Consider the following 27,203-nt stretch of genomic DNA (forward strand, 5'->3'; position numbering starts at 1 on the left):
AATAAATTTGAGGCTAACATCTAGCAATGGAAAATGAATGTGTTTTTGTTATTATCTTTCTTTGTTCTTAGATTCTATTTTTAGAAAGACACAGGATTTTAAACAAACAGAAAAAAATGACAGTTACAATCATAGCTCCATTTGTAAATCCAGTTGAAGCTTTTTAAAGCTCTGTAATATATCAGTTAGATAATAGGATCTGAGCCTACCACTGTAGAACAGTTTCCTCAGAGCTTAAAAAACAAATAACTCTACTTTATTAAGATCAGACTCTAGGTCCCAGAAGAATATTTTTCCTATCATATTCCTATCATGATATATATTCCTATTCCTACATGATATATAATCCTATCTATCTATCTACACACACACAGATGCATACACACACACACACACACATATATATATATATAAAATAGGAAATGTATTTCCTAAACTGAATAAAATCAGTTTAAAGTACAATCTGTCAGTGCAGACAGATGACAATGGCAAAGCTATTAGAGGGGTGGAAGATGACACTATTGCAGGATGTGTGGAGGGATAGTGAATTGAAGCAAATGGAAACACTGGGAAACAGAAGCAGAAAATCAGTCAGTTATCATCCCAAAGATCTCCAGACTCTGCAGATATCAATTTGTGCCACAAACCAAGACACTTTATGTAGTATGTAAAGAAGTAATCTTGGTTATGGATATATTTGGATGAAGGGTAATAGAGATTGACAATACAAAGAAGTAATATGATTGATCTGAGATAGATGTAATTTGTTCATCCAACAAACAGCATCAAATAGCTCTAACTAGCAGTAGCATTTTATTTGGTATCAAAAAATGATGGTGGAATTTAAAAATGTATTGAGTTTGTTTTACATACTTAAAAGTTGCAATGGTAGAAAAATGAAAGTGAACGTGAAGTCCCTCAGGCGTGTCTGACTCTTTGCGACCCTGTGGAAGGTAGCCTACCAGGCTCCACCGTCCATGGGATTTTTCCAGGCAAGAATGCTGGAGTGGACTGCCATTTCCTTCTCCAGGGGATCTTCCCAACCTGGGGATCGAACCCGGGTCTCCTGCATTGCCGACAGACACTTTACCGTCTGAGTCACCAGGGAAGTCCAATGGTAGGAAATAGGGTTAAAAAATCCCTTAGGATTTGTAATCTACTCCAAAGTCAGCATGAACAGAAAGAACTAAATAGAAATTTCTGTATTTTACAGATCTGTTACTCATTGTGTTTCAGTTAAAGCAAGGAAATATTTTCTTACACGATTTGATCTAGCTTTTTTTTTTAAATAATTTTTAAGAAGAATTCAGTGGTCACTGTGGTTATCACTGGCTATACCACCAGTGGGCTGAAACTACTTCCTCAGGTTTAGTATGTGGAAATCTGTTCAATAAGTGATGGTTCAGTTAAGATTTTTCTAGGGTAGAAAGCTGACAGATGCAGAAACTGGCGGCTGAGGTACTGGGTGTATTGCCACCTCTCTCTTTTGTTGAATTGAGGTGGAAAGTAGAGGTCAAAAGAGCTATTTTACATCCTCTAGCAATTTCTCAGCATTTTACAAGCAGCCACTTGGCCAGATTCAAGCTATGTTTACTGCCTGCTAACACAAGATTAAAATGAGTGTAATTTCCAGCTTTTGTGAAGACTATCAGAGGATTGAATAATCAGATGTTCACCTGTATTGCTTACTGCAATGTAAGCAATTAATTGTGTAGTAAAAATGATTAAATGTGTAGTAAAAATATCAGTGTATCTCTACAAGGAGCTAGATATATTCATTTGCTTTCTTTGACCTAGCTTAGTTGTTTCATTGGAAGAGAAGGGAAAAGAGAAATGATGTCATAATTATTTATATATTTATAAATCTCCCCCTCCCCTTAGACTACTGTTAAGTTGTCACACTTCATACAGTCTGTGCCACAGCAATTAAATATTTCTTTCAGATTAGATCAGATCAGTCACTCAGTCATGTCCGACTCTTTGCGACCCCATGAATCGCAGCACACCAGGCCTCCCTATCCATCACCAACTCCTGGAGTTATTTGATCTCTGGCTCCTCTGCCTTTTCTAAAACCAGCTTGAACATCAGGAAGTTCACGGCTCACATATTGCTGAAGCCTGGCTTGGAGAATTTTGAGCATTACTTTACTAGCGTGTGAGATGAGTGCAATTGTGCGGTAGTTTGAGCATTCTTTGGCATTGCCTTTCTTTGGGATTGGAATGAAAACTGACCTTTTCCAGTCCTGTGGCCACTGCTGAGTTTTCCAAATTTGCTGGCATATTGAGTGCAGCACTTTCACAGCATCATCTTTCAGGATTTGGAATAGCTCAACTGGAATTCTGTCACCTCCACTAGTTTTGTTCGTAGTGATGCTTTCTAAGGCCCACTTGACTTCACATTCCAGGATGTTTGGCTCTAGGTCAGTGATCACACCATTGTGATTATCTGGGTTGTGAAGATCTTTTTTGTGCAGTTCTTCTGTGTATTCTTGCCATCTCTTCTTAATATCTTCTGCTTCTGTTAAGTCCATACCATTTCTGTCCTTTATCAAGCTCATCTTTGCATGAAATGTTCCTTTGGTATCTCTGATTTTCTTGAAGAGATCTCTAGTCTTTCCCATTCTGTTGTTTTCCTCTATTTCTTTGCATTGATTGCTGAAGAAGGCTTTCTTATCTCCTCTTGCTATTCTTTGGAACTCTGCATTCAGATGTTTATATCTTTCCTTTTCTCCTTTGCTTTTCACTTCTCTTCTTTTCACAGCTATTTGTAAGGCCTCCCCAGACAGCCATTTTGCTTTTTTGCATTTCTTTTCTACAGGGATGGTCTTGATCCCTGTCTCCTGTACAGTGTCACTAACGTCATTCCATAGTTCATCAGGCACTCTATCTATCAGATCTAGGCCCTTAAATCTATTTCTCACTTCCACTGTATAATCATAAGGGATTTGATTTAGGTCATACCTGAATGGTCTAGTGGTTTTCCCTATTTCAATTTAAGTCTGAATTTGGCAATAAGGAGCTGATGATCTGAGCCACAGTCAGCTCCCGGTCTTGTTTTTGCTGACTGTATAGAGCTTCTCCGTCTTTGGCTGCAAAGAATATAATCAATCTGATTTCGGTGTTGACCATCTGGTGATGTTCATGTATAGAGTCTTCTCTTGTGTTGTTGGAAGAGGGTGTTTGTCATGACCAGTGCATTTTCTTGGCAAAACTCTATCAGTCTTTGCCCTGCTTCATTCCGTGTTCCAAGGCCAAATTTGCCTGTTACTCCAGGTGTTTTTTGACTTCCTTTCTCCTATCCAGGCTCCACAATGATAGCAATTCAAGTTAGTGTTGATCTCTGAGTGATACTCATGAAACTAAAGCCCAACAAAGGGACAATTAGAGTGCTGATCATATTCCCTGCATCTTGAGGTCAGATTGAAGAGCCAGATGCTGAGTGATACCTTCTGACTTAAGTGGATGAGAGAAGAGCATCCCATTTGTACTCAATAAATGAATTGTTCAACAAACATGACAATTGGATGTGTCACATTTATACTCAGTCTTTAGATACTAGATTGAACAATTTCTATAATGCTGGCTCTTTTGAAAGAGTCCTCAAAGGCTTCTGTTTCTTGGCTTCTGGTTTTAATTTTAAAACAAAAATGAAAAGGTACTCCATGAGCAAATACCCAATGCCTTTGAAGCATTTGATCATTGATTTAATGAAACCATATATATTTGTTAAATGCCTATGGTATGTTTTCAAGTTACTGTGGCCTCTAGTTTAGAGAAGAGGAAGAATTCTTATTCTTAAGGGTGTGCTTTTTTTTCACTTAGAGGAGAAAGGAAAAATTGAGATGAAAACATAAATACTAATGAAAAACTTAAAGTGATGAGGGTCAAATGATTTGTTCTCACAAGAAATTAGGTTTGTGTATATACAAAGGAATTATTTCCAGCTAATATAATTAAGAAATTTACATATGATTGGGATTTAAGTTAAAAAAAATCAAGGTTGTAATTTTTATAGTTTTAAAGTAGAGGGAATGTAAATTTTATTTACTGGAGTGGTGGAATAAGAAGTAGTAAAGAACGTTGGAAGTATATGGTAGAGGTTACTAGAATTTTAACTTTCAGATAATTAATTTTATTATACTAATTACACAAAGAAACATTGTAAAAATTATGTAGGATTTAAAAAGAAAAGCAAAAGAAAAAATAACATGGCCTTACATCCCTTCTCAAGCAAATGATCTATTATCATTTTTCTATTTCTCACTGAAGATTTTTGAACAGTGAAATGACATGATGAAAAGTGTGTTGTAGGCCTTTTAGGAAGATTAATCTATCAATAGTAAGCAAGATGGAGAGTGAAGAGAAGTGCCTGAAACCTAGAGACCAATTATAATTCTATTGAAGTAATCCAGGTGCGAAGTGATAAGGGCCTGAACAGAAATGGAAAGAAATGGGAAGTTGTAAGAGGTATTGAAAAGGAAAAATCACTGATTGGATATGGGACATTAGAAAAAGGCAATCTTTAGAGACGACTGGAGCCTGAGTTAACAGCAATAGTTTCAGAGATAGAAAGCAGAAGTAGAATGATTAGAGTAGGTATCATGAAAAATGATTTATGCAACATATTATATTTGAAAAAATATGGTCACTTAGAAATGATGCTAATATATTTAAAGATGGACAATTGGAATATATATGCATATTTCTAATTGTGAGGTCTTTTCCATATTCCAATCCTTCTTAATCGTGTAAAAGGGACAGTTGAAGTGAAATCAGCATCATGGTGATGTGAATCAATGCTTTTTTTTAATCTAGCCTTTGATTTACAACTAATCAGACAAGTATAACCAAAACAAAAAAACAAAAACAAAAAACAAAAAACAACAACAAAAAAAGTACCTCTGCAAAGAGTACCAGGCACCTGAGAGATTCATTCATCTATGCACCCAAAAGTGGGTGGATTGGATCACGGAGGAGGTGGTGGAGCAAGGAGAGTTGCAGAGAGGCCAGGAGTGGCCAGAGGCAGTGATGGAAGAGAAGCTGGTTGCTAGTCCAGCTGTGTGCTGGCGCCCTTTTTCTGGTAGAGAAGGGTGGAGGATGAAGGCGATGAATGGGGGCCCACTTGGCCACGTGTGTACAGCAGGAGGGAGTAGGTGCTTCCTGAGGGGAGACTGCACTGTCTACGGGGAAGGAAAGGAAAGGGAAATAGGTAGACAGAGAGAATAGAGGCAAAATATCTCCTGTTGTCTGCCTCAGAAAGCAAGAGGACTGTACCCTGGCTTCTAGGACCCCCAGCTAGAGGATCTTCCTACCAAGTTGTGGGCACACCCGAAGTCTCCAGTGTTAAGTACACACTTCACCCTGCTCTGCCACCATCTTTTTCTTTTTTTAATGCATAACTCCCAACATTACCAGAAATCAGTTCCAATAAGAAAAACTAAAAAAAACTAAAATCTTGTTCTCTATCTAGAAAGCAAAAGATAGACTCCACACTATGGAAGGTGAAGGGGTCTCACCCCAGAGCCTGTTTGCAGGCTGCTTCTGCCAAACCTTATCAATCAGTGGCCTGGTATAGGACAGTCAGGGTTGTTGCTGAAGAGCCCCAGAAAAAGGAGTTAGGACAAAAGCAGGAGCTGCAGGAGAAGAACCACGACCATAGGATACGGGTTCTTGGGACATCTGTGAGTCTGTCTTCCAGTACTCGTAGGGTGTGGAGTTTTTCAGTGATCCCGTTTCAAGTATTAGCTGGCATTCAGGACTGGAAATGGTCAGTTTTCATTCCAATCCCAAAGAAAGGCAATGCCAAAGAAGACTCAAACTACCACACAATTGCACTCATCTCACACGCTAGCAAAGGAATGCTCAAAATTCTCCAAGCCAGGCTTCAGCAATACTTGAACCTTGAACTTCCAGATGTTCAAGCTAGTTTTAGAAAAGGCAGAGGAACCAGAGATCAAATTGCCAACATCCACTGGATCATCAAAAAAACAAGAGAGTTCCAGAAAAACATCTGTTTCTGCTTTATTGACTATGCCAAAGCCTGTGTGGATCATAATAAACTGTGGAAAATTCTTCAAGAGATGGGAATACCAGACCACCTGACCTGCCTCTTGAGAAACCTATATGCAGGTCAGGAAGCAGTAGTTAGAACTGTACATGGAACAACAGACTGGTTCCAAATAGGAAAAGGAGTACGTCAAGGCTGTATATTGTCACCCTGCTTATTTAACTTCTATGCAGAGTACATCATGATAAACGCTGGGCTGGAAGAAGCACAAGCTGGATCAAGATTGCCGGGAGAAATATCAATAACCTCACTTATGCAGATGGCACCACCCTTATGGCAGAAAGTGAAGAGGAACTAGAAAGCCTCTTGATGAAAGTGAAAGAGGAGAGTGAAAAGGTTGGCTTAAAGCTCAACATTCAGAAAACTAATATCATGGCATCTGGTCCCATCATTTCTTGGGAAATAGATGGGGAAACAGTGTCAGACTTTATTTTTGGGGGGCTCCAAAATCACTGCAGATGGTGATTGCAGCCATGAAATTAAAATACGCTTATTCCTTGGAAGGAAAGTTATGACCAACCTATATAGCATATTGAAAAGCAGAGATATTACGTTGCCAACATAGGTCCGGCTAGTCAAGGCTATGGTTTTTCCAGTGGTCATGTATGGATGTGAGAGTTGGACTGTGAAGAAAGCTGAGCACTGAAGAATTGATGCTTTTGAACTGTGGTGTTGAAGAAGTCTCTTGAGAGTCCCTTGGACTGCAAGGAGATCCAACCAGTCCATCCTAAAGGAGATCAGTCCTGGGTGTTCATTGGAAGGACTGATGTTGAAGCTGAAACTCCAGTACTTTGGCCACCTCATGCGAAGAGTTGACTCGGAAAAGACCCTGATGCCGGGCAGTGGGTGGAGGGGATTGGGGGCAGGAGGAGAAGCGGACGACAGAGGATGAGATGGCAGGATGGCATCACTGACTCGATGGACGTGAGTTTGATTGAACTCCGGGAGTTGGCAATGGACAGGGAGGCCTGGTGTGCTGCGATTCATGGGGCCGGAAAGAGTCGGACATGACTGAGCAACTGAACTAAACTGAACTGAACTCCACTAAATGCCATCCACTGGGGATGATTACAGTTCTTCCTAAAAAGGATGGCTGCTCTTTTCCTGAAGAAGTTCACATCACAAGCCAGAAAGACTGAGAATAACTGTATTAGAAGATGTTTGGGTAAGTACATCCTACAGAAGCCGGTGCCCATACAGTGGTCCCCAGTACCAGCCTGCCTTATTCACACAAAAGCTTTTAGTACTGAAGACACCCAGGACGAGGGAAGGGGAAAAAAAAGAAAGGGATGAGATGTCTTTCAGTAACGTTGGGAGAAAAATCAACAAGCGTTATCATTCACGTGCTGGAGGAGCAGGGCAACGACCACATGCACAGAGCCAATGCGATCAGGCTCGTGGCTGCCCATCGGGACCTATGGCTGGTGAAGAGGGGTGGAACCCGCCCAGTATCAGCTCCTGACCGGCTCACAGATCCATCAGGTGCAGCTGCGGCTCTGAAAGATGGAGAGGGCTGAACTCAAGCCAGAACCCACCCTGGCAAAGGAACTGACTTTTTCTTCAAACATTAGACAACATGATTTGGATACAAAGAGTAAACAGATTCAGGAGTGGATCAAAAAAAAAGTACAAAGTTCAGATTACAATAAAGAAAGGAAAGAATGCAGGCAAGCCCAAAAAAAAAAAAAAAAAAATGCAGGAAACAATAGAATCCTCCAGACAATGTCTTCTGTCCAGCGACTTTCTCATCCAAGCCTTAGCCCATTAGAGGTGACAAGGCTGTGATGTGTTCTTGGTCTCTTGAGCAAAAAGGAGGAGAATGCGTGGAGAGCAGCTCTGGGTACCCAGAGAAGAGACACTGTGAGCAGGGAAAATGGGAAGGATGGAGCATCTGATGTCCTGCACCAGTGATTTTTAATAAAAAAACATGCTTCTGAGAGATAGAAAAAAGAAAAGAAAAAGGCTCCTAACTATCAATCTATTGAACTATTATAATTGAAGTGACCCAAGCCTTGCCTAAGTAAGAAAGGTGTTCGCTGTGTCAAATGCAGTGGTAGAGACACTTCTCATCAAACACTATGAAAAATCACAGTATTACGGTATCAGAAAAAGAAAATGGCAATTTTCCAGCAACCAAACTCAAAGACATGGACCAATATGATCTACATAAGGAATTTCAAAGGGCTGTTATGAAGAAATCCAACAAACCAAAGAAAATTCAGAAGGGAAGTTAAATGACCTCAGAAATAAAAACTAACAGACAGAGGAGTACTTTACTAAAGAAACTGAAATTCTAAAAAAGAAACAGGTAGAAATTCTGGAGCTGAAGTACTCAATAAATAAGGTAAAGAATGCATTAGAAAGCTTTGGAAATAGAACAGATCACATGGAAGAGAGAATCAGCAAGCTCAAGGGAAAAAATATATAAAGAATTTTGATGCAGGAGGAAAGGAATGTAAGATTTTTAAAAAGTAAAGAAACTATGTGAGAACTGATTGCATTAGAAAAGTCAACACAAGAACAATGTGTTTCTTTTTTTTTAATTTTATTTTATTTTTAAACTTTACATAACTGTATTAGTTTTGCCAAATATCAAAATGAATCTGCCACAGGTATACATGTGTTCCCCATCCTGAACCCTCCTCCCGCCTCCCTCCCCATTCCATCCCTCTGGGTCGTCCCAGTGCACCAGCCCCAAGCATCCAGTATCGTGCATTGAACCTGGACTGGCAACTCGTTTCATACATGATATTTTACATGTTTCAATGCCATTCTCCCAAATCTTCCCACCCTCTCCCTCTCCCACAGAGTCCATAAGACTGTTCTATACATCAGTGTCTCTTTTGCTGTCTCGTACACAGGGTTATTGTTACCATCTTTCTAAATTCCATATATATGCGTTAGTATACTGTATTGGTGTTTTTCTTTCTGGCTTACTTCACTCTGTATAATAGGCTCCAGTTTCATCCATCTCATTAGAACTGATTCAAATGTATTCTTTTTAATGGCTGAATAATACTCCATTGTGTATATGTACCACTGCTTTCTTATCCATTCATCTGCTGATGGACATCTAGGTTGCTTCCATGTCCTGGCTATTATAAACAGTGCTGCGATGAACATTGGGGTACTCGTGTCTCTTTCCCTTCTGGTTTCCTCAGTGTGTATGCCCAGCAGTGGGATTGCTGGATCATAAGGCAGGTCTATTTCCAGTTTTTTAAGGAATCTCCACACTGTTCTCCATAGTGGCTGGACTAGTTTGCATTCCCACCAACAGTGGAAGAGGGTTCCCTTTTCTCCACACCCTCTCCAGCATTTATTGATTGTAGACTTTTGGATCGCAGCCATTCTGACTGGCGTGAAATGGTACCTCATAGTGGTTTTGATTTGCATTTCTCTGATAATGAGTGATGTTGAGCATCTTTTCATGTGTTTGTTAGCCATCTGTATGTCTTCTTTGGAGAAATGTCTATTTAGTTCTTTGGCCCATTTTTTGATTGGGTCATTTATTTTTCTGGAGTTGAGCTGTAGGAGTTGCTTGTATATTCGCGAGATTAGTTGTTTGTCAGGTGCTTCATTTGCTATTATCTTCTCCCATTCTGAAGGCTGTCTTCTCACCTTGCTAATAGTTTCCTTTGATGTGCAGAAGCTTTTAAGGTTAATTAGGTCCCATTTTTCTATTTTTGCTTTTATTTCCAATATTCTTGGAGGTGGGTCATAGAGGATCCTGCTGTGATGTATGTCAGAGAGTGTTTTGCCTATGTTCTCCTCTAGGAGTTTTATAGTTTCTGGTCTTACGTTGAGATCTTTAATCCATTTTGAGTTTATTTTAGTGTATGGTGTTAGAAAGTGTTCTAGTTTCATTCTTTTACAAGTGGTTGACCAGAGTTCCCAGCACCACTTGTTAAAGAGATTGTCTTTAATCCATTGTATATTCTTGCCTCCTTTGTCAAAGATAAGGTGTCCATATGTGCGTGGATTTATCTCTGGGCTTTCTATTTTGTTCCATGGATCTATATTTCTGTCTTTGTGCCAGTACCATACTGTCTTGATAACTGTGGCTTTGTAGTAGAGCCTGAAGTCAGGTAGGTTGATTCCTCCAGTTCCATTCTTCTTTCTCAAGATCGCTTTGGCTATTCGAGGTTTTTTGTTTTTCCATACAAATTGTGAAATTATTTGTTCTAGCTCTGTGAAGAATGCTGTTGATAGCTTGATAGGCATTGCATTGAATCTATAGATTGCTTTGGGTAGTATACTCATTTTCACTATATTGATTCTTCCAATCCATGAACATGGTATATTTCTCCATCTGTTAGTGTCCTCTTTGATTTCTTTCACCAGTGTTTTATAGTTTTCTATATATAGGTCTTTAGATTCTTTAGGTAGATATATTCCAATGTGTTTCTTAGAAGCAGAAGAGAGGGAGAAGGGAGCAGAGGGTATATTTAAAAAAAATGATAGTTGAGAACTTCCCAAACATGGAAAGAACTTGGTATACAAGTCTATGAAATTATACAACACCTTATTATCTCAATGCAAAATGATCTTCTTCAAGATACATTATATTGAAATTATCAAAAGTTAACAATACAGGACAAATTTTAAAAGCAGCAAGGGAAAAAAAGACTGTCACCTATAAAGTTACCCCCCTTTAGGCTATCAAGAGATTTCTTAGTAGAAACTCTACAGGCCAGGAGATAGTAGAATCACATATTCAAAATATTGAACCATAAAAATTGCCAGCCAAGGACATTCTATCCAGCAGAATTACCATTCAAATATGAAGGATAAACTAAGGCTTTTCCAGATAAACAAAACTGAGAGAGTTCACTACCACTAGACCTACCTTACAAAAAAATGTTGAAAAGAACTCTTTAAGCTGAAACAAAAAGACTAAAGTACACAATACTCTAATCTATAAGGACAGACATAAAGGTAGGATGGCAGACTGAAATTAGGCCAACTAGGGAGCTGTTTCAGTAGTCCTGGCAAGGGACGTTGCAAGGTAACTTGAATTAGAATTATAGTTATGGAAATGGTGAGTATTGGTTGGATCTGGCCAACATTTAGAAGCTAGAGCAGATCTGACTTGATAATGATTAAGGTATGAGGTGTGAGAACAATAAAAATTAAAAAAAAAGATGTTGTTTTACTGGCTTAAACAAATAAGAATGTTGGTACCATTTACTAAGATGAGTAAAACAGAGGAAAATGCAGGAAATGCTTTTTTGTTTGTTTTAATGCGTTAATCCTGGTTTTAATCTGGGACATCCATATGGTGATGTTGTCTAGAGAGCTGGACACAAGAGGCTTAACTAAGAGTGAAGTTTTGCACATGTAAGTTTGCTCTTCATCCAAAATAGGGAAATAAGGAGAAATCTGCTATGAACATTAAGAATAATCACTGAGATATGATGGTCTGGAGAAGGTGAAGAATGAAAGAAAGAATGTTTCAAGAAAAGCTTCTTCAGCTGTGTCTAATTCTGGTGAGAAGTAGAGTAAGATGTGTTCACAGAATTAGGGGAGATTTGCACTGGTTGTATTAAAAGTAAACAGGATCATTGTTTAGTTGGTTAATCAAATCTAAGTATCTTTTTATTTGAATTGATTTTTTAGGCAAGGCTCAAGGTGTTTTCATGTGAAGGAATGGTACTCTTATACAAAATAGAGTCACAGACAATGGAGGGCGGCATTAGAGCAGGCAGCTCTGGAGAGGGTATTTATAAACATAGGTCTTTATAAGGAGGTTTTTTATTATTAGTTCAATTTTGTTAGTCATTATTAGTCTCTTCAGATTTTCTAATTCTTCATGATTCAGTCCTGGTAGGTTGTGTGTTTCTAGGAATTTATCCATTTTTTTCTAAGTTGTACAGTTTATTGGCTTGTAATTGTTCACAATAGCTTCTTATATCTTTTGTGTTTCTGTTGTAATAATTACAGTCCAGTGGTCATGTATGGATGTGAGAGTTGGACTGTGAAGAAGGCTGAGCACTGAAGAATTGATGCTTTTGAACTGTGGTGTTGAAGAAGACTCTTGAGAATCCCTTGGACTGCAAGGAGATCCAACCAGTCCATTCTGAAGGAGATCAGCCCTGGGATTCCTTTGGAAGGAATGATGCTTAAGCTGAAACTCCAGTACTTTGGCCACCTCATGCAAAGAGTTGACTCATTGGAAAAGACTCTGATGCTGGGAGGGATTGGGGGCAGGAGGAGAAGGGGACGACAGAGGATGAGATGGCTGGATGGCATCACTGACTCGATGGACGTGAGTCTGAGTGAACTCCAGCAGTTGGTGATGGACAGGGAGGCCTGGTGTGCTGTGATTCATGGGGTTGCAAAGAGTCAGACATGACTGAGCGACTGAACTGACTGAATTACAATGTATCCTCTTTCATTTTCAATTTTATGTGCGACTTCTCTCTTTTCTCTTGGTTAATCTAGTCAAAGATTGGTCAATTTTGTTTACCTTTTCTAAAAATAAACTCTTAGTTTCATTAATTTTTTTCTATTATGTTTCTAGTCTCTATCATCTATTTCTGATCTAATCTTTATTTTTTCTTTCTCGCATCTAACAGGCATAGTTTGTTCTTCTTTTTCTAATGATTTGAGGTTGTAAAGGTAGTTTGTTTATTTTAGCTCTTTCTTTTTTTTAATGTAGTATTTATTTCTATAAACTTCCCACTTAGAATGGCTTTTGCTGCATCCTATCTGTTTTGGTGTGTTTTCCTTTATATTTGTCTCAAGATACTTTGTAATTTCATTTTTGATCTTCTTTGACTCGGTTGTTCAGTAGCATGTTTTTTAATTTCTACTTATTTGCGAATTTTCCAGCTTTCTTCCTGTTGGTGGTGGTTAGTGGTTTAGTCCCTAAGTTGTGCCCATCTCCATGCACAACCCCATGAACTGTATGTAGTCTGCCAAGTTCCTCTGTCCATGGGATTCTCTAGGCGAGAATACTGGAGTGGGTTGCCATTTTGATTTCTAATTTCATACCATTGTAGTTAGAAAAAACTTGACATGATTTCAATAATTACTTTAAAAACTTTTTCATAGTTGTTCTAAGTACCGGGTTTATGATGGCAAGTAAGAGTGAGAAGGTGCTTGACCTAAATGAAGAAAAATAAACAAAAAATTTTAAATAGTGATATTTTTCAGAGAATTATGATGCAGGGAGGAAATAATAGAAGATGAAAGATGGGTTAATTAGGCATTTTCTGAGAATTTAACATTAAAAATGAAGGATGAGAAGTTTGCTTTACAGAGGTCAGAAGGTCGGAGAAGAAATGAGAAAAAAAAACATCCTCAGGGACAGAATGTTCCAGGTACAAGGGCCTTGGGTGAGAAAAGGAATATTTCCTTTCATTATTATTATTATTAGCATGTTCTTTATAATTTAGCCATAGTGCTTTTTGGGGTTAAACAATAAAATTATGAATATTAATGCTTTACTAATATGCAATAAGTAGTATATATTTATAATATTTTTAAAACAAAAATACTTGCAATATTCTGTTTCTTAATATAAATTGTATCTGAGAATTGATGTCTTCAGTTCCATTTCTCTGTTTTTAACTTGCTGGTTTTGCAAAAAGGTGAGAAATGTCATTTAATTGGTATATTTTTTACTTTATGCAAAGAATTTTATTTTAGCTAAAGGATGTGCATTTAAAATTTTTCATCATTAGTTTCAGCATGAAAATGTCTAAAAAGACAGGAGCTGTACAATGTTTAGTTTTTTTTTCCCTCTAACTTAGGGGTTTGTATATAGATAGCACCATATAACCTAAAAAAAGATGAATACAATTTTTAAAATGTTTTATGTTTTTTATACAAAGCAAGGTGAAATTATATTAAGCCACTGACCTCTTGATCCTAACCTTGCATTGACTATTAAAAAGAAATAAAAATAGAGAATTCATTGCTAAGAATAAATTTCTTACCTTAAATTGAGAGAAAATAAAAGCCCTGACAACCTTGACAGAGAGTCAGAAGTTTCCATCTTTGGAGTAAACAGGTGTCCACACATTCAAGTGCCAAAAATGCTAAAATCTTAAGGGGTGGAGAGAAAGTTACAGACAGCCTTACTGGACCTACTGAGGTTAAATCATTTATTACTTCATGTCCTTTCAATCTATCTCCTTGATCTAGTAGTTTCAATCTATCTGCATGATCTAGTATGTTAGGGCCGTTAATGTTTTTATTAGTCTTAAGCTGTTAAGTTATCACTTTTACATTTGGATATACATGAAATTGTTTCTTGTGGGAAAGCATCTTATTGAGCAGTGTTTGAACATTCAACCTTGAAAGGGAAGTTATATGAACTTCTCGCTAAACTAGTTACCTTTCTCAGTAAGTTATCACGTAGTTTGCCCAGCAGTTAAGCTGATTGAAAGTAGATTGGTGGACTGGGAGATATCACAGATGCCTCACTTTCCTTAACCTCTCATATGCCACTCCAACCTCCCATCATCTTTAAAATTCAATTTATTGTTTTAAGAACACTTAATGTGAGATCTACCCTCTTTGTAAATATTTAAGTTTGCAATAATTTATTGTTGACCATACCTATAATATTGTACAGTAGATCTCTAGAGTTTATTCATCTTGCTCGGCTGTAACTTTATGCCTATTTCCATCATCAGCTTTTGATGGGCTTTTAAAAATAGCTCCCTTCTCCCAGCCTACAGATTCATTTTCTAACAGTCACCATCTCACAAGCTATTGAAGACTTGAAAGAGATTTCCAAAACATATCTATGACCACTTCACTTTTCAATTGAAAATTCTTCAGTCGTTTCCTTTCACCTTTTGGATTCATGATAAGCAAAGATTCCTGTCTGCTTTTCCCAACTTATTGTCCGACTCTGTCAGGCAGTAGAATACAGTGTCTCAACATTCCGCCATCCATATATTCAATAAAGCAAGAATTAGTTGAAAATTTCTCAATAAGTGACTTTAATCAAACCAAAATACCAACCAAAAGAGAGTAGATCTTATTAATGGATTCTCTCATGCCTACATCAACAACTTTGTGAAAATGTTCTCAACTAGAGACAGGAAACATGCATTGGAGTCCTAGATAATACAGCCCTACAAACCAGAAGTGTGCAGGGTGCCATGGTTATCAGTTATTGCTTGGTAATCTATAGTTTGTAGAGGTCACTTGGAAGGCTACCTATTGTATTACCAAGGAAAGAATATGTTCCTTAATATAAGTACTAGGCATCATTTTTAAATGATAGTTCAGTTTCTTTCCTTTGAAACTTAAGCCTTCACATTATGTATTAAATTCAGCTTAGTTCAACAAACGATTATTGATTACCTACTACATTTCAGGCTACTTGAGAATACAGCATTGAACAAGGCATCCAGAACTTTTTTTCAAAAGAGTTCATAGTCAAGTTGGGGAGACCTAAAGGATAATTTTGAAGTGATGTGATAAGTTCAAATAATGCAGGTATGTATAGGGTGCTATGGGCATATAATTAATAAGACAAATATAGATAATGAAGACTTTTCTCTAAACCTTTGGAGTTTTAAAATGGAAAAAAAAAGATAATTCAGGAAAGAAAATGAACAAATACTCAAATTTTGGGGGTAGAAAGGGCCTATTATCTGTCAAAGATGATTGTAAAACCACTTTGCATCTAGACACATGTGATCAGAACTCTAGGTCTAAAAGTAAATGATTTAAGCATATATAGGAAAAAAAATACAACCAAATGAATGCAACTGAGAATGACTTCAAATAACTTATCAACAACAAGAGACTGGAAATTGCCAAGTTCTAAGGGAAATTGAGTTTGGATCTATAATTCTGTTTACAGCAAAAAAAAAAAAATGTAGAACATGATATACAATAATGAAGAGCAGCTAAGTATAATATGAAATGAGTATAGAGAGTCAACAATACATCAAAGTGGATCCACTGAACTTTGATACTTAGAGCACTTGTCTTTGAGCAGGAAGAGTTTAGGATTAAGTGAAATACAATTAAATTTACTTCTAAAGTGCACAATAATCTCAGAATTATAATGATTATAATTTTTGTATACCAATGCTCATAACAGATCTGTAATAGCAAATGCTTAAAAAACCCCAAATGTCCTTTAATAAGTGACTAGTTTAACAAACTATAATGTTACACAGTAGTAAAAAGGAGCACACAATTGCCACACATAATGATTTGGATGGTTTGCAAGGGAATTATTCTGAGTAAAAAGAGTCAATATAGAAAGATTATATAACATATAATTCCATTTATACAGCAAACTTTTTAAAAATTGAGGTATAATTGATATATAACATATAACATATAAATTTCCTGTATGGGTTTCCAGGTGGCTTAATGGTAAAGAATCCACTTGCTGATGCAGGGGACAGAGGTTCTATCCCTGGGTCAGGAAGATCCTCTGGAGGAGGAAATGGCAGCCCCATCCAATAGTCTTAAGGAAAATTTCATGGACTGAGGAGCCTGGCAGCTACAGTCCATGGGGGTCGCAAAAAATCAGACACAATGATATACTATACAATGAAATAATATTTTTATATATTGTAAAAATGATCACCACAATAAGTTAAATCTAGTTAACATCCATCCACATATATATAATTAAAACCATTTTTTTCCCCTTGTGATGAGGGCCTTTAAGATCTACTCTCTTCAGTTTATTTCAGTTCAGTTGCTCAGTCGTGTCCGACTCTTTGCGACCCCATGAATCGCACCATGCCAGGCCTCCCTGTCCATCACCAACTCCCGGAGTTCACTCAAACTCAAGTCCATCGAGTCAGTGATGCCATCCAGCCATCTCATCCTCTGTCATCCCCTTCTCCTCCTGCCCTCAATCCCTCCCATTATCAGAGTCTTTTCCAATGAGTCAACTCTTTGCATGAGGTGGCCAAAGTATTGGAGTTTCAGCTTCAGCATCAGTCCTTCCAATGAGCACCCAGGACTGATCTCCTTTAGGATGGACTGGCTGGATCTCCTTGCAGTCCAAGGGACTCTCAAGAGTCTTCTCCAACACCACAGTTCAAAAGCATCAATTCTTCAGTGCTCAGCTTTCTTCACAGTCCAACTCTCACATCCATACATGACCACTGGAAAAACCATAGCCTTGACTAGATAAACCTTTGTTGGCAAAGTAATGTCTCTGCTTTTCAATATGCTATCTAGGTTGGTCATAACTTTCCTTCCAAGGAGTAAGTGTCTTTTATTTTCATGGCTGCAATCACCATCTGCCATGATTTTGGAGCCCCAAAAAACAGAGTCTGACATGGTTTCCACTGTTTCTCCATCTATTTGCCATGAAGTGATGGGACCGGATGCCATGATCTTCGTTTTCTGAATGTTGAGCTTTAAGCCAACCTTTTCACTCTCCTTTTTCACTTTCATCAAGAGGCTCTTTAGCTCCTCTTCACTTTCTGCCATAAGGGTGGTATCATCTTCATATCTGAGGTTATTGATATTTGTCCTGGCAATCTTGATTCCAGCTTGTGCTTCTTCCAGCCCGGTGTTTCTCATGATGTACTCTGCATATAAGTTAAATGAGCAAGGTGACAATATACAGCCTTGATGTACTCCTTTTCCTATTGGAACCAGTCTGTTGTTCATGTCCAGTTCTAACTGTTGCTTTCTGACCTGCATATAGGTTTCTCAAGAGGCAGGTCAGGTGGTCCTGGTCTGGTATTCCCATCTCTTTCAAAATTTTCCACAGTTTATTGTGATCCACACAGTCAAAGGCTTTGGCATAGTCAATAAAGCAGAAACAGATGTTTTTCTGGAACTCTCTTGCTTTTTTGATGATGTTGCAAATTGCACGATCTCATTCTTTTTTACAGCTTCTTTACACATACACACACACACACACACACACATATATATATATTTACACACATGGTAAAGATTTCAGCTGCCAATGCAAAAGCTGCAGGAGATGCAGGTTCAATCCCTGCATCAGGAAGATTCCCCGGAGAAGGCAATGGCCATATACACCAGTATTCTTGCCTGGAAAATCCCATGGACAAAGGAGCCTAACAGACTATAGTCCATGGGGTCGCAAAAGTGTTGGACATGACTTAGGGACTTAGTTGGGTTGCCATTGCCGTCTCCAGGGGATCTTCCTGACCCAGGGATCAAACCCACAATCCCTGTGTTGTCAGGCAGATTCTTTACCACTGAGCCACCAGGGAAGCCCATCTATATATATGTATGTGTGTGTGTGTATATATATATATATATATATATATATGTGTGTGTGTGTGTGTGTGTGTGTGTGTGTGTATTTGTCATTTCAGTCATGTCCAACTCTTTGCAACTCTTGCGACTCTTTGCAACATCATCTTTATCCGTACATTTTTCAATGGACACGAGTTGTTTTCATATCTTGGCTGTTGTAAATGTTGCCGTGTACAAGGGGGTGCATATAGCTTTTTGAATTAGGGCTTTGATTTTCTTTGGATAAATATCAAGAAATGGGATTGCTGGATCATATGTTAGTTCTATTTTTTATTTTCTTTTGAGGAATCATCATATTATTTTCCACAGTGACTGCACCAATTTACAATCCACCAACAGTGTACCATATAATGGCTGTTTTGTCAACTTTAAAATTATGGAGTTTTTCTATTGCCAACACACAGAAATTTGATAGTTTGGGAACCGAAATTAATCATATAACAGACAGAAATCTGAAAGATGAGAAGTAAAAAGTATGTTCCTGGCTCAGATGGTAAAGAATCTGCCTGCAATGCAGGAGATTTGGGTTTGATCCCAAGGTCAGGATGATCCCCTGGAGAAGGGAATGGCAACCCACTCCAATATTCTTGCCTGGAGAATCCCATGGACAGAGGAGCCTGGCGGGCTACAGTCCATGAGGTCTCAAAGAGTTGGACATGACTGAGCGACTAGCACTTTCACTTTCACTTGGTTTTCTAGATGAGCCAGCAGATCACCTTGCAGGTGATAGAGCAAGAGACAGAGGTTTAAATGGATGGTTTTATATTATAAACATAAGCACAAGCTACAAATTATAACTAGTATATATCATGAACTAGGTGGTAAAAAGAAAAATTATGCAGAAAATTATAAATTATTTTTAAGAAGAGGTGTGATAGCAGATCATAAAGAAGAGAGACTGAAAAGTGGTTATTTTTATTTACTTTAAACTTTTCCATATGGCTTGACTTTATTCCTCTAGGTAAAAATATTGTCTTAGAAAGAAAGATACTTAATCCATATAATGAAAGGGAAACTACCAAAATACTACTGGATGAGCATATTAGAAATGACTCCCCTTCCCCTTTAAGTTTTGTATTTTCCCCCCAATTTTCTAACTATTACTTTTACAATCTTAAATTCTATAAAATAAATGTCATGTTTAAAGAAGTGACAACATTTGATGTAACACAACGTATTTTAAATAGACATGCGTGTTATTTTGAAAAATCAGATATACTATTTACAAGACAAGTTGTTCGTGTATGTTGAGTTTCCATGATATAGTTGCAGTGTAACTTGAATGGTTTCTTTAGTCTTGTAAGTACTGACTTAAGTCCTGTGCCTCACAGATAATATGACAATTCCAAAAATTAAGCTGTAGAGAAAAATGCCTTGTTACTACATAGAAAATCACTTGATAGAATTAAATGAGTCAGTCAACCGTGCTGCACAAATTTATAGCCATTATCTGTGGAGAAATAGAGTTAGCACTGACATTAAATGTACCATTAACCACTACCATATGGTTTTCATTATGTTTGTTGCCATTTGTTATGCCCAATAAGTTGAAAACTTTATTATATATTGATTTACTGCTGTGAATACCTGAAAACCCTTGTACTCTCAACACTATCATTGATCAGATATCAACTGTTTTTTACTCTCAGACCACAGAAAATATTAAACTGATTCTGGGTATAGCTGATACATGCTAAAGGACCTGACCCCAATTTTTCTGTTAAAGGCCTTTTAGCTTCAGCTTTAAGAACAATTTTGCTTCTTACAGTATTGTACTCTTCCTGACTAGGATTCCCAATTTTTCATTTATTTGGCTGGAAAACAGGACTAGAGCAGTATTTGAGATAATTTGTAATTTATAGAGATGTAGCAGCTATTTTTGATGTAAACACTGTCCATAAAAATGACTTAGGAATGTATTATTTGGAAAATGAGTTGTACAGGTAGGTCATAAATTAAAGTGTTTTAAAAAAATATAACATTTAAAAGGAATGAATGCTTTGTCCCACCCTGGACTCTTTACATATCACTTTAATATGCCTCTATATTGTGGGATATAGAATGTCCAAAGAATTACATACTGCAGATGAATTTGAAAGACAATTTTCTGATTATTTTCCTTTATTTCCATCTGTTTTGAGATACCTATTTAATTATCTAACACATAATTGAAAACAACATGCTGTATCCCATGTGCAGAAGTCTAAAATAGCATATAAATATTAAAAATTTTAACCATATTGACATGGTGTTTTTGTGTTTAGTCATTAAGCTGTGTCCGACTCTTTTGTGACCCCATGAACTGTAGCCCACCAGGCTCTTCTGTCTATGGAGTTTCTCAGGCAAGAATACTGAGGTAGGCTGCCATTTTTTTCTCAAAGGGATCTTTCCGACTCAGGAATCAAACTCATGCCTTCTGCTCGGCAGGTGGATTCCTTACTGCTGAGCCACCTGGGAAGCCATTTTGACATACAGAACATGAAAAAGTTAATTAAATAATTAAACTAATATTAAATACTTTCTGAAAAATAAATGGGTGGATCTGAGTATTAGAATTTTTCTAAGCACTATTTTCTCTTAAAAGTGATAGTTTAGTCTACACATGAGTGAACTACACAGAAATAATAAATGTCTATGCAGACTTCTGTTTCTCATTCTATACGAAAATTAGGGATGTTGAGCATTTTGTCAGCCTAAACTTTGAAGTCAAGGAAACCTGATTTTGAAACCAACTTTTACATGAATTTACTACCTGTTGAAGAAGGAACATTAATTTCCTTATCTGAATTGAGGATTAAATGAGATTATGGTTGCATATGAGAAGTTCCTGGTACACAGGATATAATAAATGCAAAAACTGTCAATTATTTCATAAGATTTACACTAATGACGGCCTAAGCATCTCACTTTATCTACCTTCCTGAATGAGCTGATTAACAGATAAAAGTAATGTGATTGCTAAGAAAACAGCTGAAGTTTCCTCATTTAGAAATGATAAACAAGTAACTGCCACATGGCATTTTAAATTTAATTAAATTGTATTCCTTTGGCTACTTGTGTGTGTCTGTGTAGATTTCAGTTGGGGCTTTGCTAAGTCGTTTCACTCGTGTCCGACTCTGTGCGACCCCATAGACAGCAGCCCACCAGGCTCCCCCGTCTCTGGGATTTTCCAGGCAAGAGTACTGGAGTGGGTTGCCATTTCCTTCTCCAATGCATGAAAGTGAAAAGTGAAAGGGAAGTTGCTCAGTTGTGTCTGACTCTTAGCGACACCATGGACTGCAGCCTACCAGGCTCCGCCATCCATGGGATTTTCCAGGCATACTGGAGTGGGGTGCCATTGCCTTCTCCAGTTGGGGCTTTAGGACAGTGCTTTTCAAAATTTCAATGTACATGTGAATCATCTGGAAATGTTGCAAAAATCCAGATTCTGGTTCAGTAGGTCTGGAGTAGGGTCTGAGATTCTGAATTTCAGAAAGCTTACTGGTGATGCTGAAGCTATTCGACCATGGTGTGTGTGCTGGTACTTAGGGCAGTGAGGTGATAGACTGTAGATGCTACATAATAAATACCCTCTTGCTCTTTCCTATTATATGCTCCCATAGGACCCTGAATGTACACTTTCAAAATTATTTGTTTCTGGTATTAAAATGTTTTAATTTTTTTACTTCCTTCCATTTACTATAAGCTCCTGAAAGTATGTCTTCTTTCACTTGTTGTGTCCAAGAACAGAAAACTGCCTGGAGCTTAGCAACGAATATCCATCTGGTTAGTGCTGGTAAGCTACATGCCAAACATGAAGCTCATGGCTGAAAAGATAATCCACAGATTGAAAGGTTCTACATAATGGCTGGGTTACAAAATAATTTTGCAAAATGGACTGCTTTTCCATTACCCATGCTGCTGCTGCTGCTAAGTCGCTTCAGTTGTGTCTGACTCTGTGTGACCCCATAGACGGCAGCCCACCAGGTTCCCCCTTCCCTGGGATTCTCCAGGCAAGAATACTGGAGTGGGTTGCCATTTCCTTCTCCAATGCATGAAAGTGAAAAGTCAAAGTGAAGTCACTTAGTCGTGTCTGACTGTTAGCGACCTCATGGACTGCAGCCTACCAGGCTCCTCTGTCCATGGGATTTTCCAGGCAAGAGAACTGGAGTGGGGTGCCATTGCCTTCTCTGTCCATTACCCATAGGTTTAGTTTAATTTCCTCCCCCAGAAATGTATGTGTGTGCATGTGTCTAGTGGTCATAGACAGAACTGGTGTTTGAAAGACATGTATTATTCTGGTAATTAGATACAATATAACTAAACTTACTGCTTTATAAATTTACTTTGACATTGATTCAAGAAGGAGCATTTGAAGAGAATAACTGAATACAAAGTCAAATGAGGGCTAGGTCACTAAGTTTCTTTAAGGCCAAGATGCTGCCAACGTGGAGTTTTGAGAAGATACAGTACCATATTGTATACTGGAAACTTTTAATAGAGTAAGTCTTAAGAGTTTTCACCACACACACACAAACACAAATGCGCATGTGCACACACACACACACACACACACATGCAAAAATGGTAACTGTGTAAGATGATGGATGTGTGAGTTAACTTGGTTGTGGTAATAGTTTTGCAATGTTTACTTATATCAAACCATCACCTTTTCTGTCAGTAATGTGTCATAATAGATTAGCTTGCATTTTCTGAGATTTTTATATAAACAGAATCATGTAATATATGCTCTTTTTGTCTGACTTCTTTCAGTCAGCAAAATTATTCTGAGACTCATCCATGTCGTTGTGTGTATCAATAATTTGTTTCTTCCTAAATGGAGCAGAATTCCATCTAAAGAAGAGAAAGTTTACATTTTGAAGTAGATGCTATTCAGGCTTTCATGTCTCTGCAGGATGTGTGGAAAGAGAAAATTATGAGCTATCAGTTATGAGTGTGTGGTTAAATAGAGGTGGATGACAAATATAAAATGTTGCCTTTCTAGTACTTCACAAGCTAACTTTAATTATTTTATATATGGGTATTAAGGTATGCATTCATTTTATTTGAAAATAACATATACAGTATTCATATGAGCTAACTTTAGTCTATCAAGTCTAGCTAACTCATGCTCTCAGCAGATTCTTACAGGCAACAGTGAATTAATGGGGACTGGGATTGAGAGCATTAATGTTGATTTGTGTCTCTTGGAGTTTTCTTCTTGTGCGGTCCTTCATAAAGGGTTACTTATGCATGGAGAGATGCACATTGAAAGAGGGACAGAAATTTCAGATTGCTCTCATCTATTTTATCAGATTACTATTTTGAACCCCTTCAGTTTTTCTTTTTCTCACTGTCTCTGGGCCACTTTTCTAGCATCGGTTCACAACCCAGAAACTGAGTATGTGTGACTCTGGTCAGCTTCAGGCAAACATACATGTCCACGTTCAGCAATTTTTGCCTTCTGCCACTCAGGGTTAATCTTTGAATGAAGGAATCTGGAATAGGGAGATAAACATAGAATCATAATGGTATAGTTTTCAGTCAACTCTCAAATATTGCAAATATTAACATGTAATTAATACTGAGAGGAGAATATAAAGGAACACGAGATTTGAGTAGATATTTCTTAAACTTTCCATTATGAAATATTTTAGTTTATAATTATACATTTAAGAGAAAATAGAAATATAGCACAGTGGTGAAGAATCCAACTGCCAATGCAGGAGACGCAGTTTCGATGCCTGGGTCAGGAAGATCCCCTCGAGGAGGAAGTGGCTTGCCATTCTCTTGCCTGGAGAATTCCATGGACAGAGGAGCCTGGTGGGCTACAGCCCATTGGGTCACAAAAGTCAGATACAACTTAGCGAATAAACAACCACAGCAAGAAATATTCTTAAGTTTCTAATGTCAGCTTTTCATGAATTTAATTATTATATATGTACATATATATTTACATATAAATATGTCAATAATAATTTTAAGGTTATTTGGAAATTTTACCAAGAACTGAAAAAATCTTTAGAGTTTGGGAAGTTTGCTTTTTTTGTTGTGTGTTTGTCATTTTCCCTGAGTCCCTTATCTCAAGTATCTGAACAGAATGCCATATTAAGGGATTGATTGCATTTCACATATTTATGGTGAAGGAACTCAGAAGTTTTCACTATTACTTTTATTGCTTTTAGATAGATGAGGAGTATGAAAGGGTAGTTATCCTTAGTTAATCTTAGGTAATTAAATCTATCTAAGGAAAACCAATTGGAAACGATTTTTTATCTTGGGCTATGGGCCTTTGTTCTGCAATAATGGCAGCCATTTAAAGTAAATTGTCCATTAAAGTACCACTCTGGCTTTTGACAAATTGCATTCAACTGTTTTCTTCCTCCAGGGAAACACAAACCTGAAAACGGTGGTTTTATATTTTCTGCTTGACATATAGGTTGCCTGAACCAGCGGGCTAAAATGCTTTTAGGTGCTCTGTAAGACAACTCAAAGAGGTTATATATGGTCCAGTAGAGCCCAAGTGAAGATATTGAATACTAGCAACTTATCTTGTGTGATGACAAATAATTTGTCATGCTCTTGTATCATTTATCATTTTAAAAACAGTTCTCACTTTTTAATCATGTAATATAAGAACAATGGAACAGAACTGACAAAACCTATAAATCCTATTTTTGGCTAAAAAAACGTCAAACCATACAAAAATAATTCAAATGACTGGTAAGGTAAAATTGAACACATTGCTCTCATAGGCAGACACCATCTTACTTTCAGATGACAAAAGTTCAAGGTGCTAATTATAAATGAGCAAAAAATCAATTTTAATAGCAGCCTTCTCTTATTTGGCAAAACTAATACAATTATGTAAAGTTTAAAAATAAAATAAAATTAAAAAAAAAAAGTAAATAAGCTGTAAAAAGATGTGGGCTTCCTAGATGGCGCTAGTGGTAAAGAACCCACCTGCCAATGCAGGAGATAGACACAGTGGGTTCAATCCTGGGTTGGGAAGATCCCCTGGAGGAGGGCATGGCAACCCACTCTAGTATTCTTGCCTGAAGAATCCCATGGACAGAGGACGCTGGCAGGCTACAGCCTATAGGGTCACAAAGAGTTGGACATGAATGAAGTGACTTAGCACACACACAGTTAAAGATTCAAAGATAACTATACAACTGTGGTTTAGATGTTAATGGAATAAAGTATTCTACTATCTTTTAAGCTTAGATTATTTTAGCTATGAAAAAACAATAACTGAAGTGTTTTTAGGAGTAAAAATGGTTATAATTGTCTATCTTTACAGAATATAATAAAAAAAATAAACATGGCCTGTGTTTCTAAAACAAGTTATTCACTATAGCTTAGATGGTCAATATGTTGTGGTCATATAATTTATGAGTAAAAATCTTTGATTGTGAACTAAAATTTCTAACTCACAAATATAAAAAAAATGTGAGTTATGCTAAAGTAATTGAAAGTTGATGCTTTGACTTTAGGCACAATTTTCTAGTCCTCAACATTTTGTGGAAAGAATAAAATTATCTCAGACTGGATCAATAGATTGTCTGGAAAGCTCTGAGTAGTGTCAATTTCCTTGATTTTCACAACTTTGGCACTTTGGAAGATGATGTGGTGGTTTAGTTGCTAAGTCATGTCCGACTCTTGGGACCCCATGGACTGTAGCTTGCCAGGCTGGAAGATGATAGGTCTGTTATTTGGTATAGAGTGTTTCTGAATTTGGGTTTGTCTGAGGTTCCGATTGATTAGATTCTAGTTACACACATTTTGGAAGAATATCACAGAAATGAGATTATATTCCTGTCAGGAGGAAAGTGATTTCAATTTGTCTCATTATTCATAGTGTTAACTTTGACTATGTATTTAAAATCATGTCTGCCAGGTATATCTACTGTACAATTAACTCATCTAACTTTTGTAATGATTAATAACTTTATGAAAGGGTATTTTGAGACTGTGTAAACATTCCTATCTTTACTAAACTTTTGAAACATTCATTTACTTGTTTAGAATAATTCAGTTCAGTTCAGTTGCTCAGTCATGTCCAACTCCCTGCGACCCCATGAATACGCAGCATGCCAGACCTCCCTGTCCATTACCAACTCCTGGAGTTCACTCAGACTCATGTCCATTGAGTTGGTGATGCCATCCAGCCATCTCATCCTCTGTTGTTCCCTTCTCCTCCTGCCCCCAATCCCTCCCAGCATCAGACTATTTTCCAATGAGTCAACTCTTTGCATGAGGAGGCCAAAGTATTGGAGTTTCAGCTTTAGCATCATTCCTTCCAAAGAACACCCGGGACTGATCTCTTTTAGAATGGACTGGTTGGATCTCCTTGCAGTCCAAGGGACTCTCAAGAGTCTTCTCCAACACCACAGTTCAAAAGCATCAATTCTTCGGTGCTCAGCTTTCTTCACAGTCCAACTCTCACATCCATACATGACCACAGGAAAAACCATAGCCTTGACAAGACGGACCTTTGTTGGCAAAGTAATGTCTCTGCTTTTGAATATGCTATCTAGGTTGGTCATAACTTTCCTTCCAAGGAGTAAGCTTCTTTTAATTTCATGGCTGCAATCACCATCTGCAGTGATTTTGGAGCCCAAAAAACAGAGTCTGATATGGTTTCCACTGTTTCTCCATCTATTTCCTATGAAGTGATTTGACCAGATGTCATGATCTTAGTTTTCTGAATGTTGAACGTTAAGCCAACTTTTTCACTCTCCTCTTTCACTTTCATCAAGAGACTTTTTAGTTCCTCTTCACTTACTGCCATAAGGGTGGTGTCATCTGCATATCTGAGGTTATTGATATTTCTCCCGGCAATCTTAATTCCAGCTTGTGCTTCTTCCAGCCCAGCGTTTCTCATGATGTACTCTGCATATAAATTAAATAAGCAGGGTGA

The 27,203-nt window shown here is 37.5% G+C and overlaps 1 pseudogene; it reads left to right on the forward strand.

The window, feature by feature from the left end:
- Nucleotides 1–7,156: 7,156 nt before the first annotated feature.
- LOC102401471 lies at nucleotides 7,157–7,978 on the forward strand (annotated as a pseudogene).
- Nucleotides 7,979–27,203: the final 19,225 nt, after the last annotated feature.

This window comes from Bubalus bubalis, chromosome 2 (genome assembly GCF_019923935.1).
Source record: "Bubalus bubalis isolate 160015118507 breed Murrah chromosome 2, NDDB_SH_1, whole genome shotgun sequence".
In the NCBI taxonomy this organism is placed as follows: domain Eukaryota; kingdom Metazoa; phylum Chordata; class Mammalia; order Artiodactyla; family Bovidae; genus Bubalus; species Bubalus bubalis.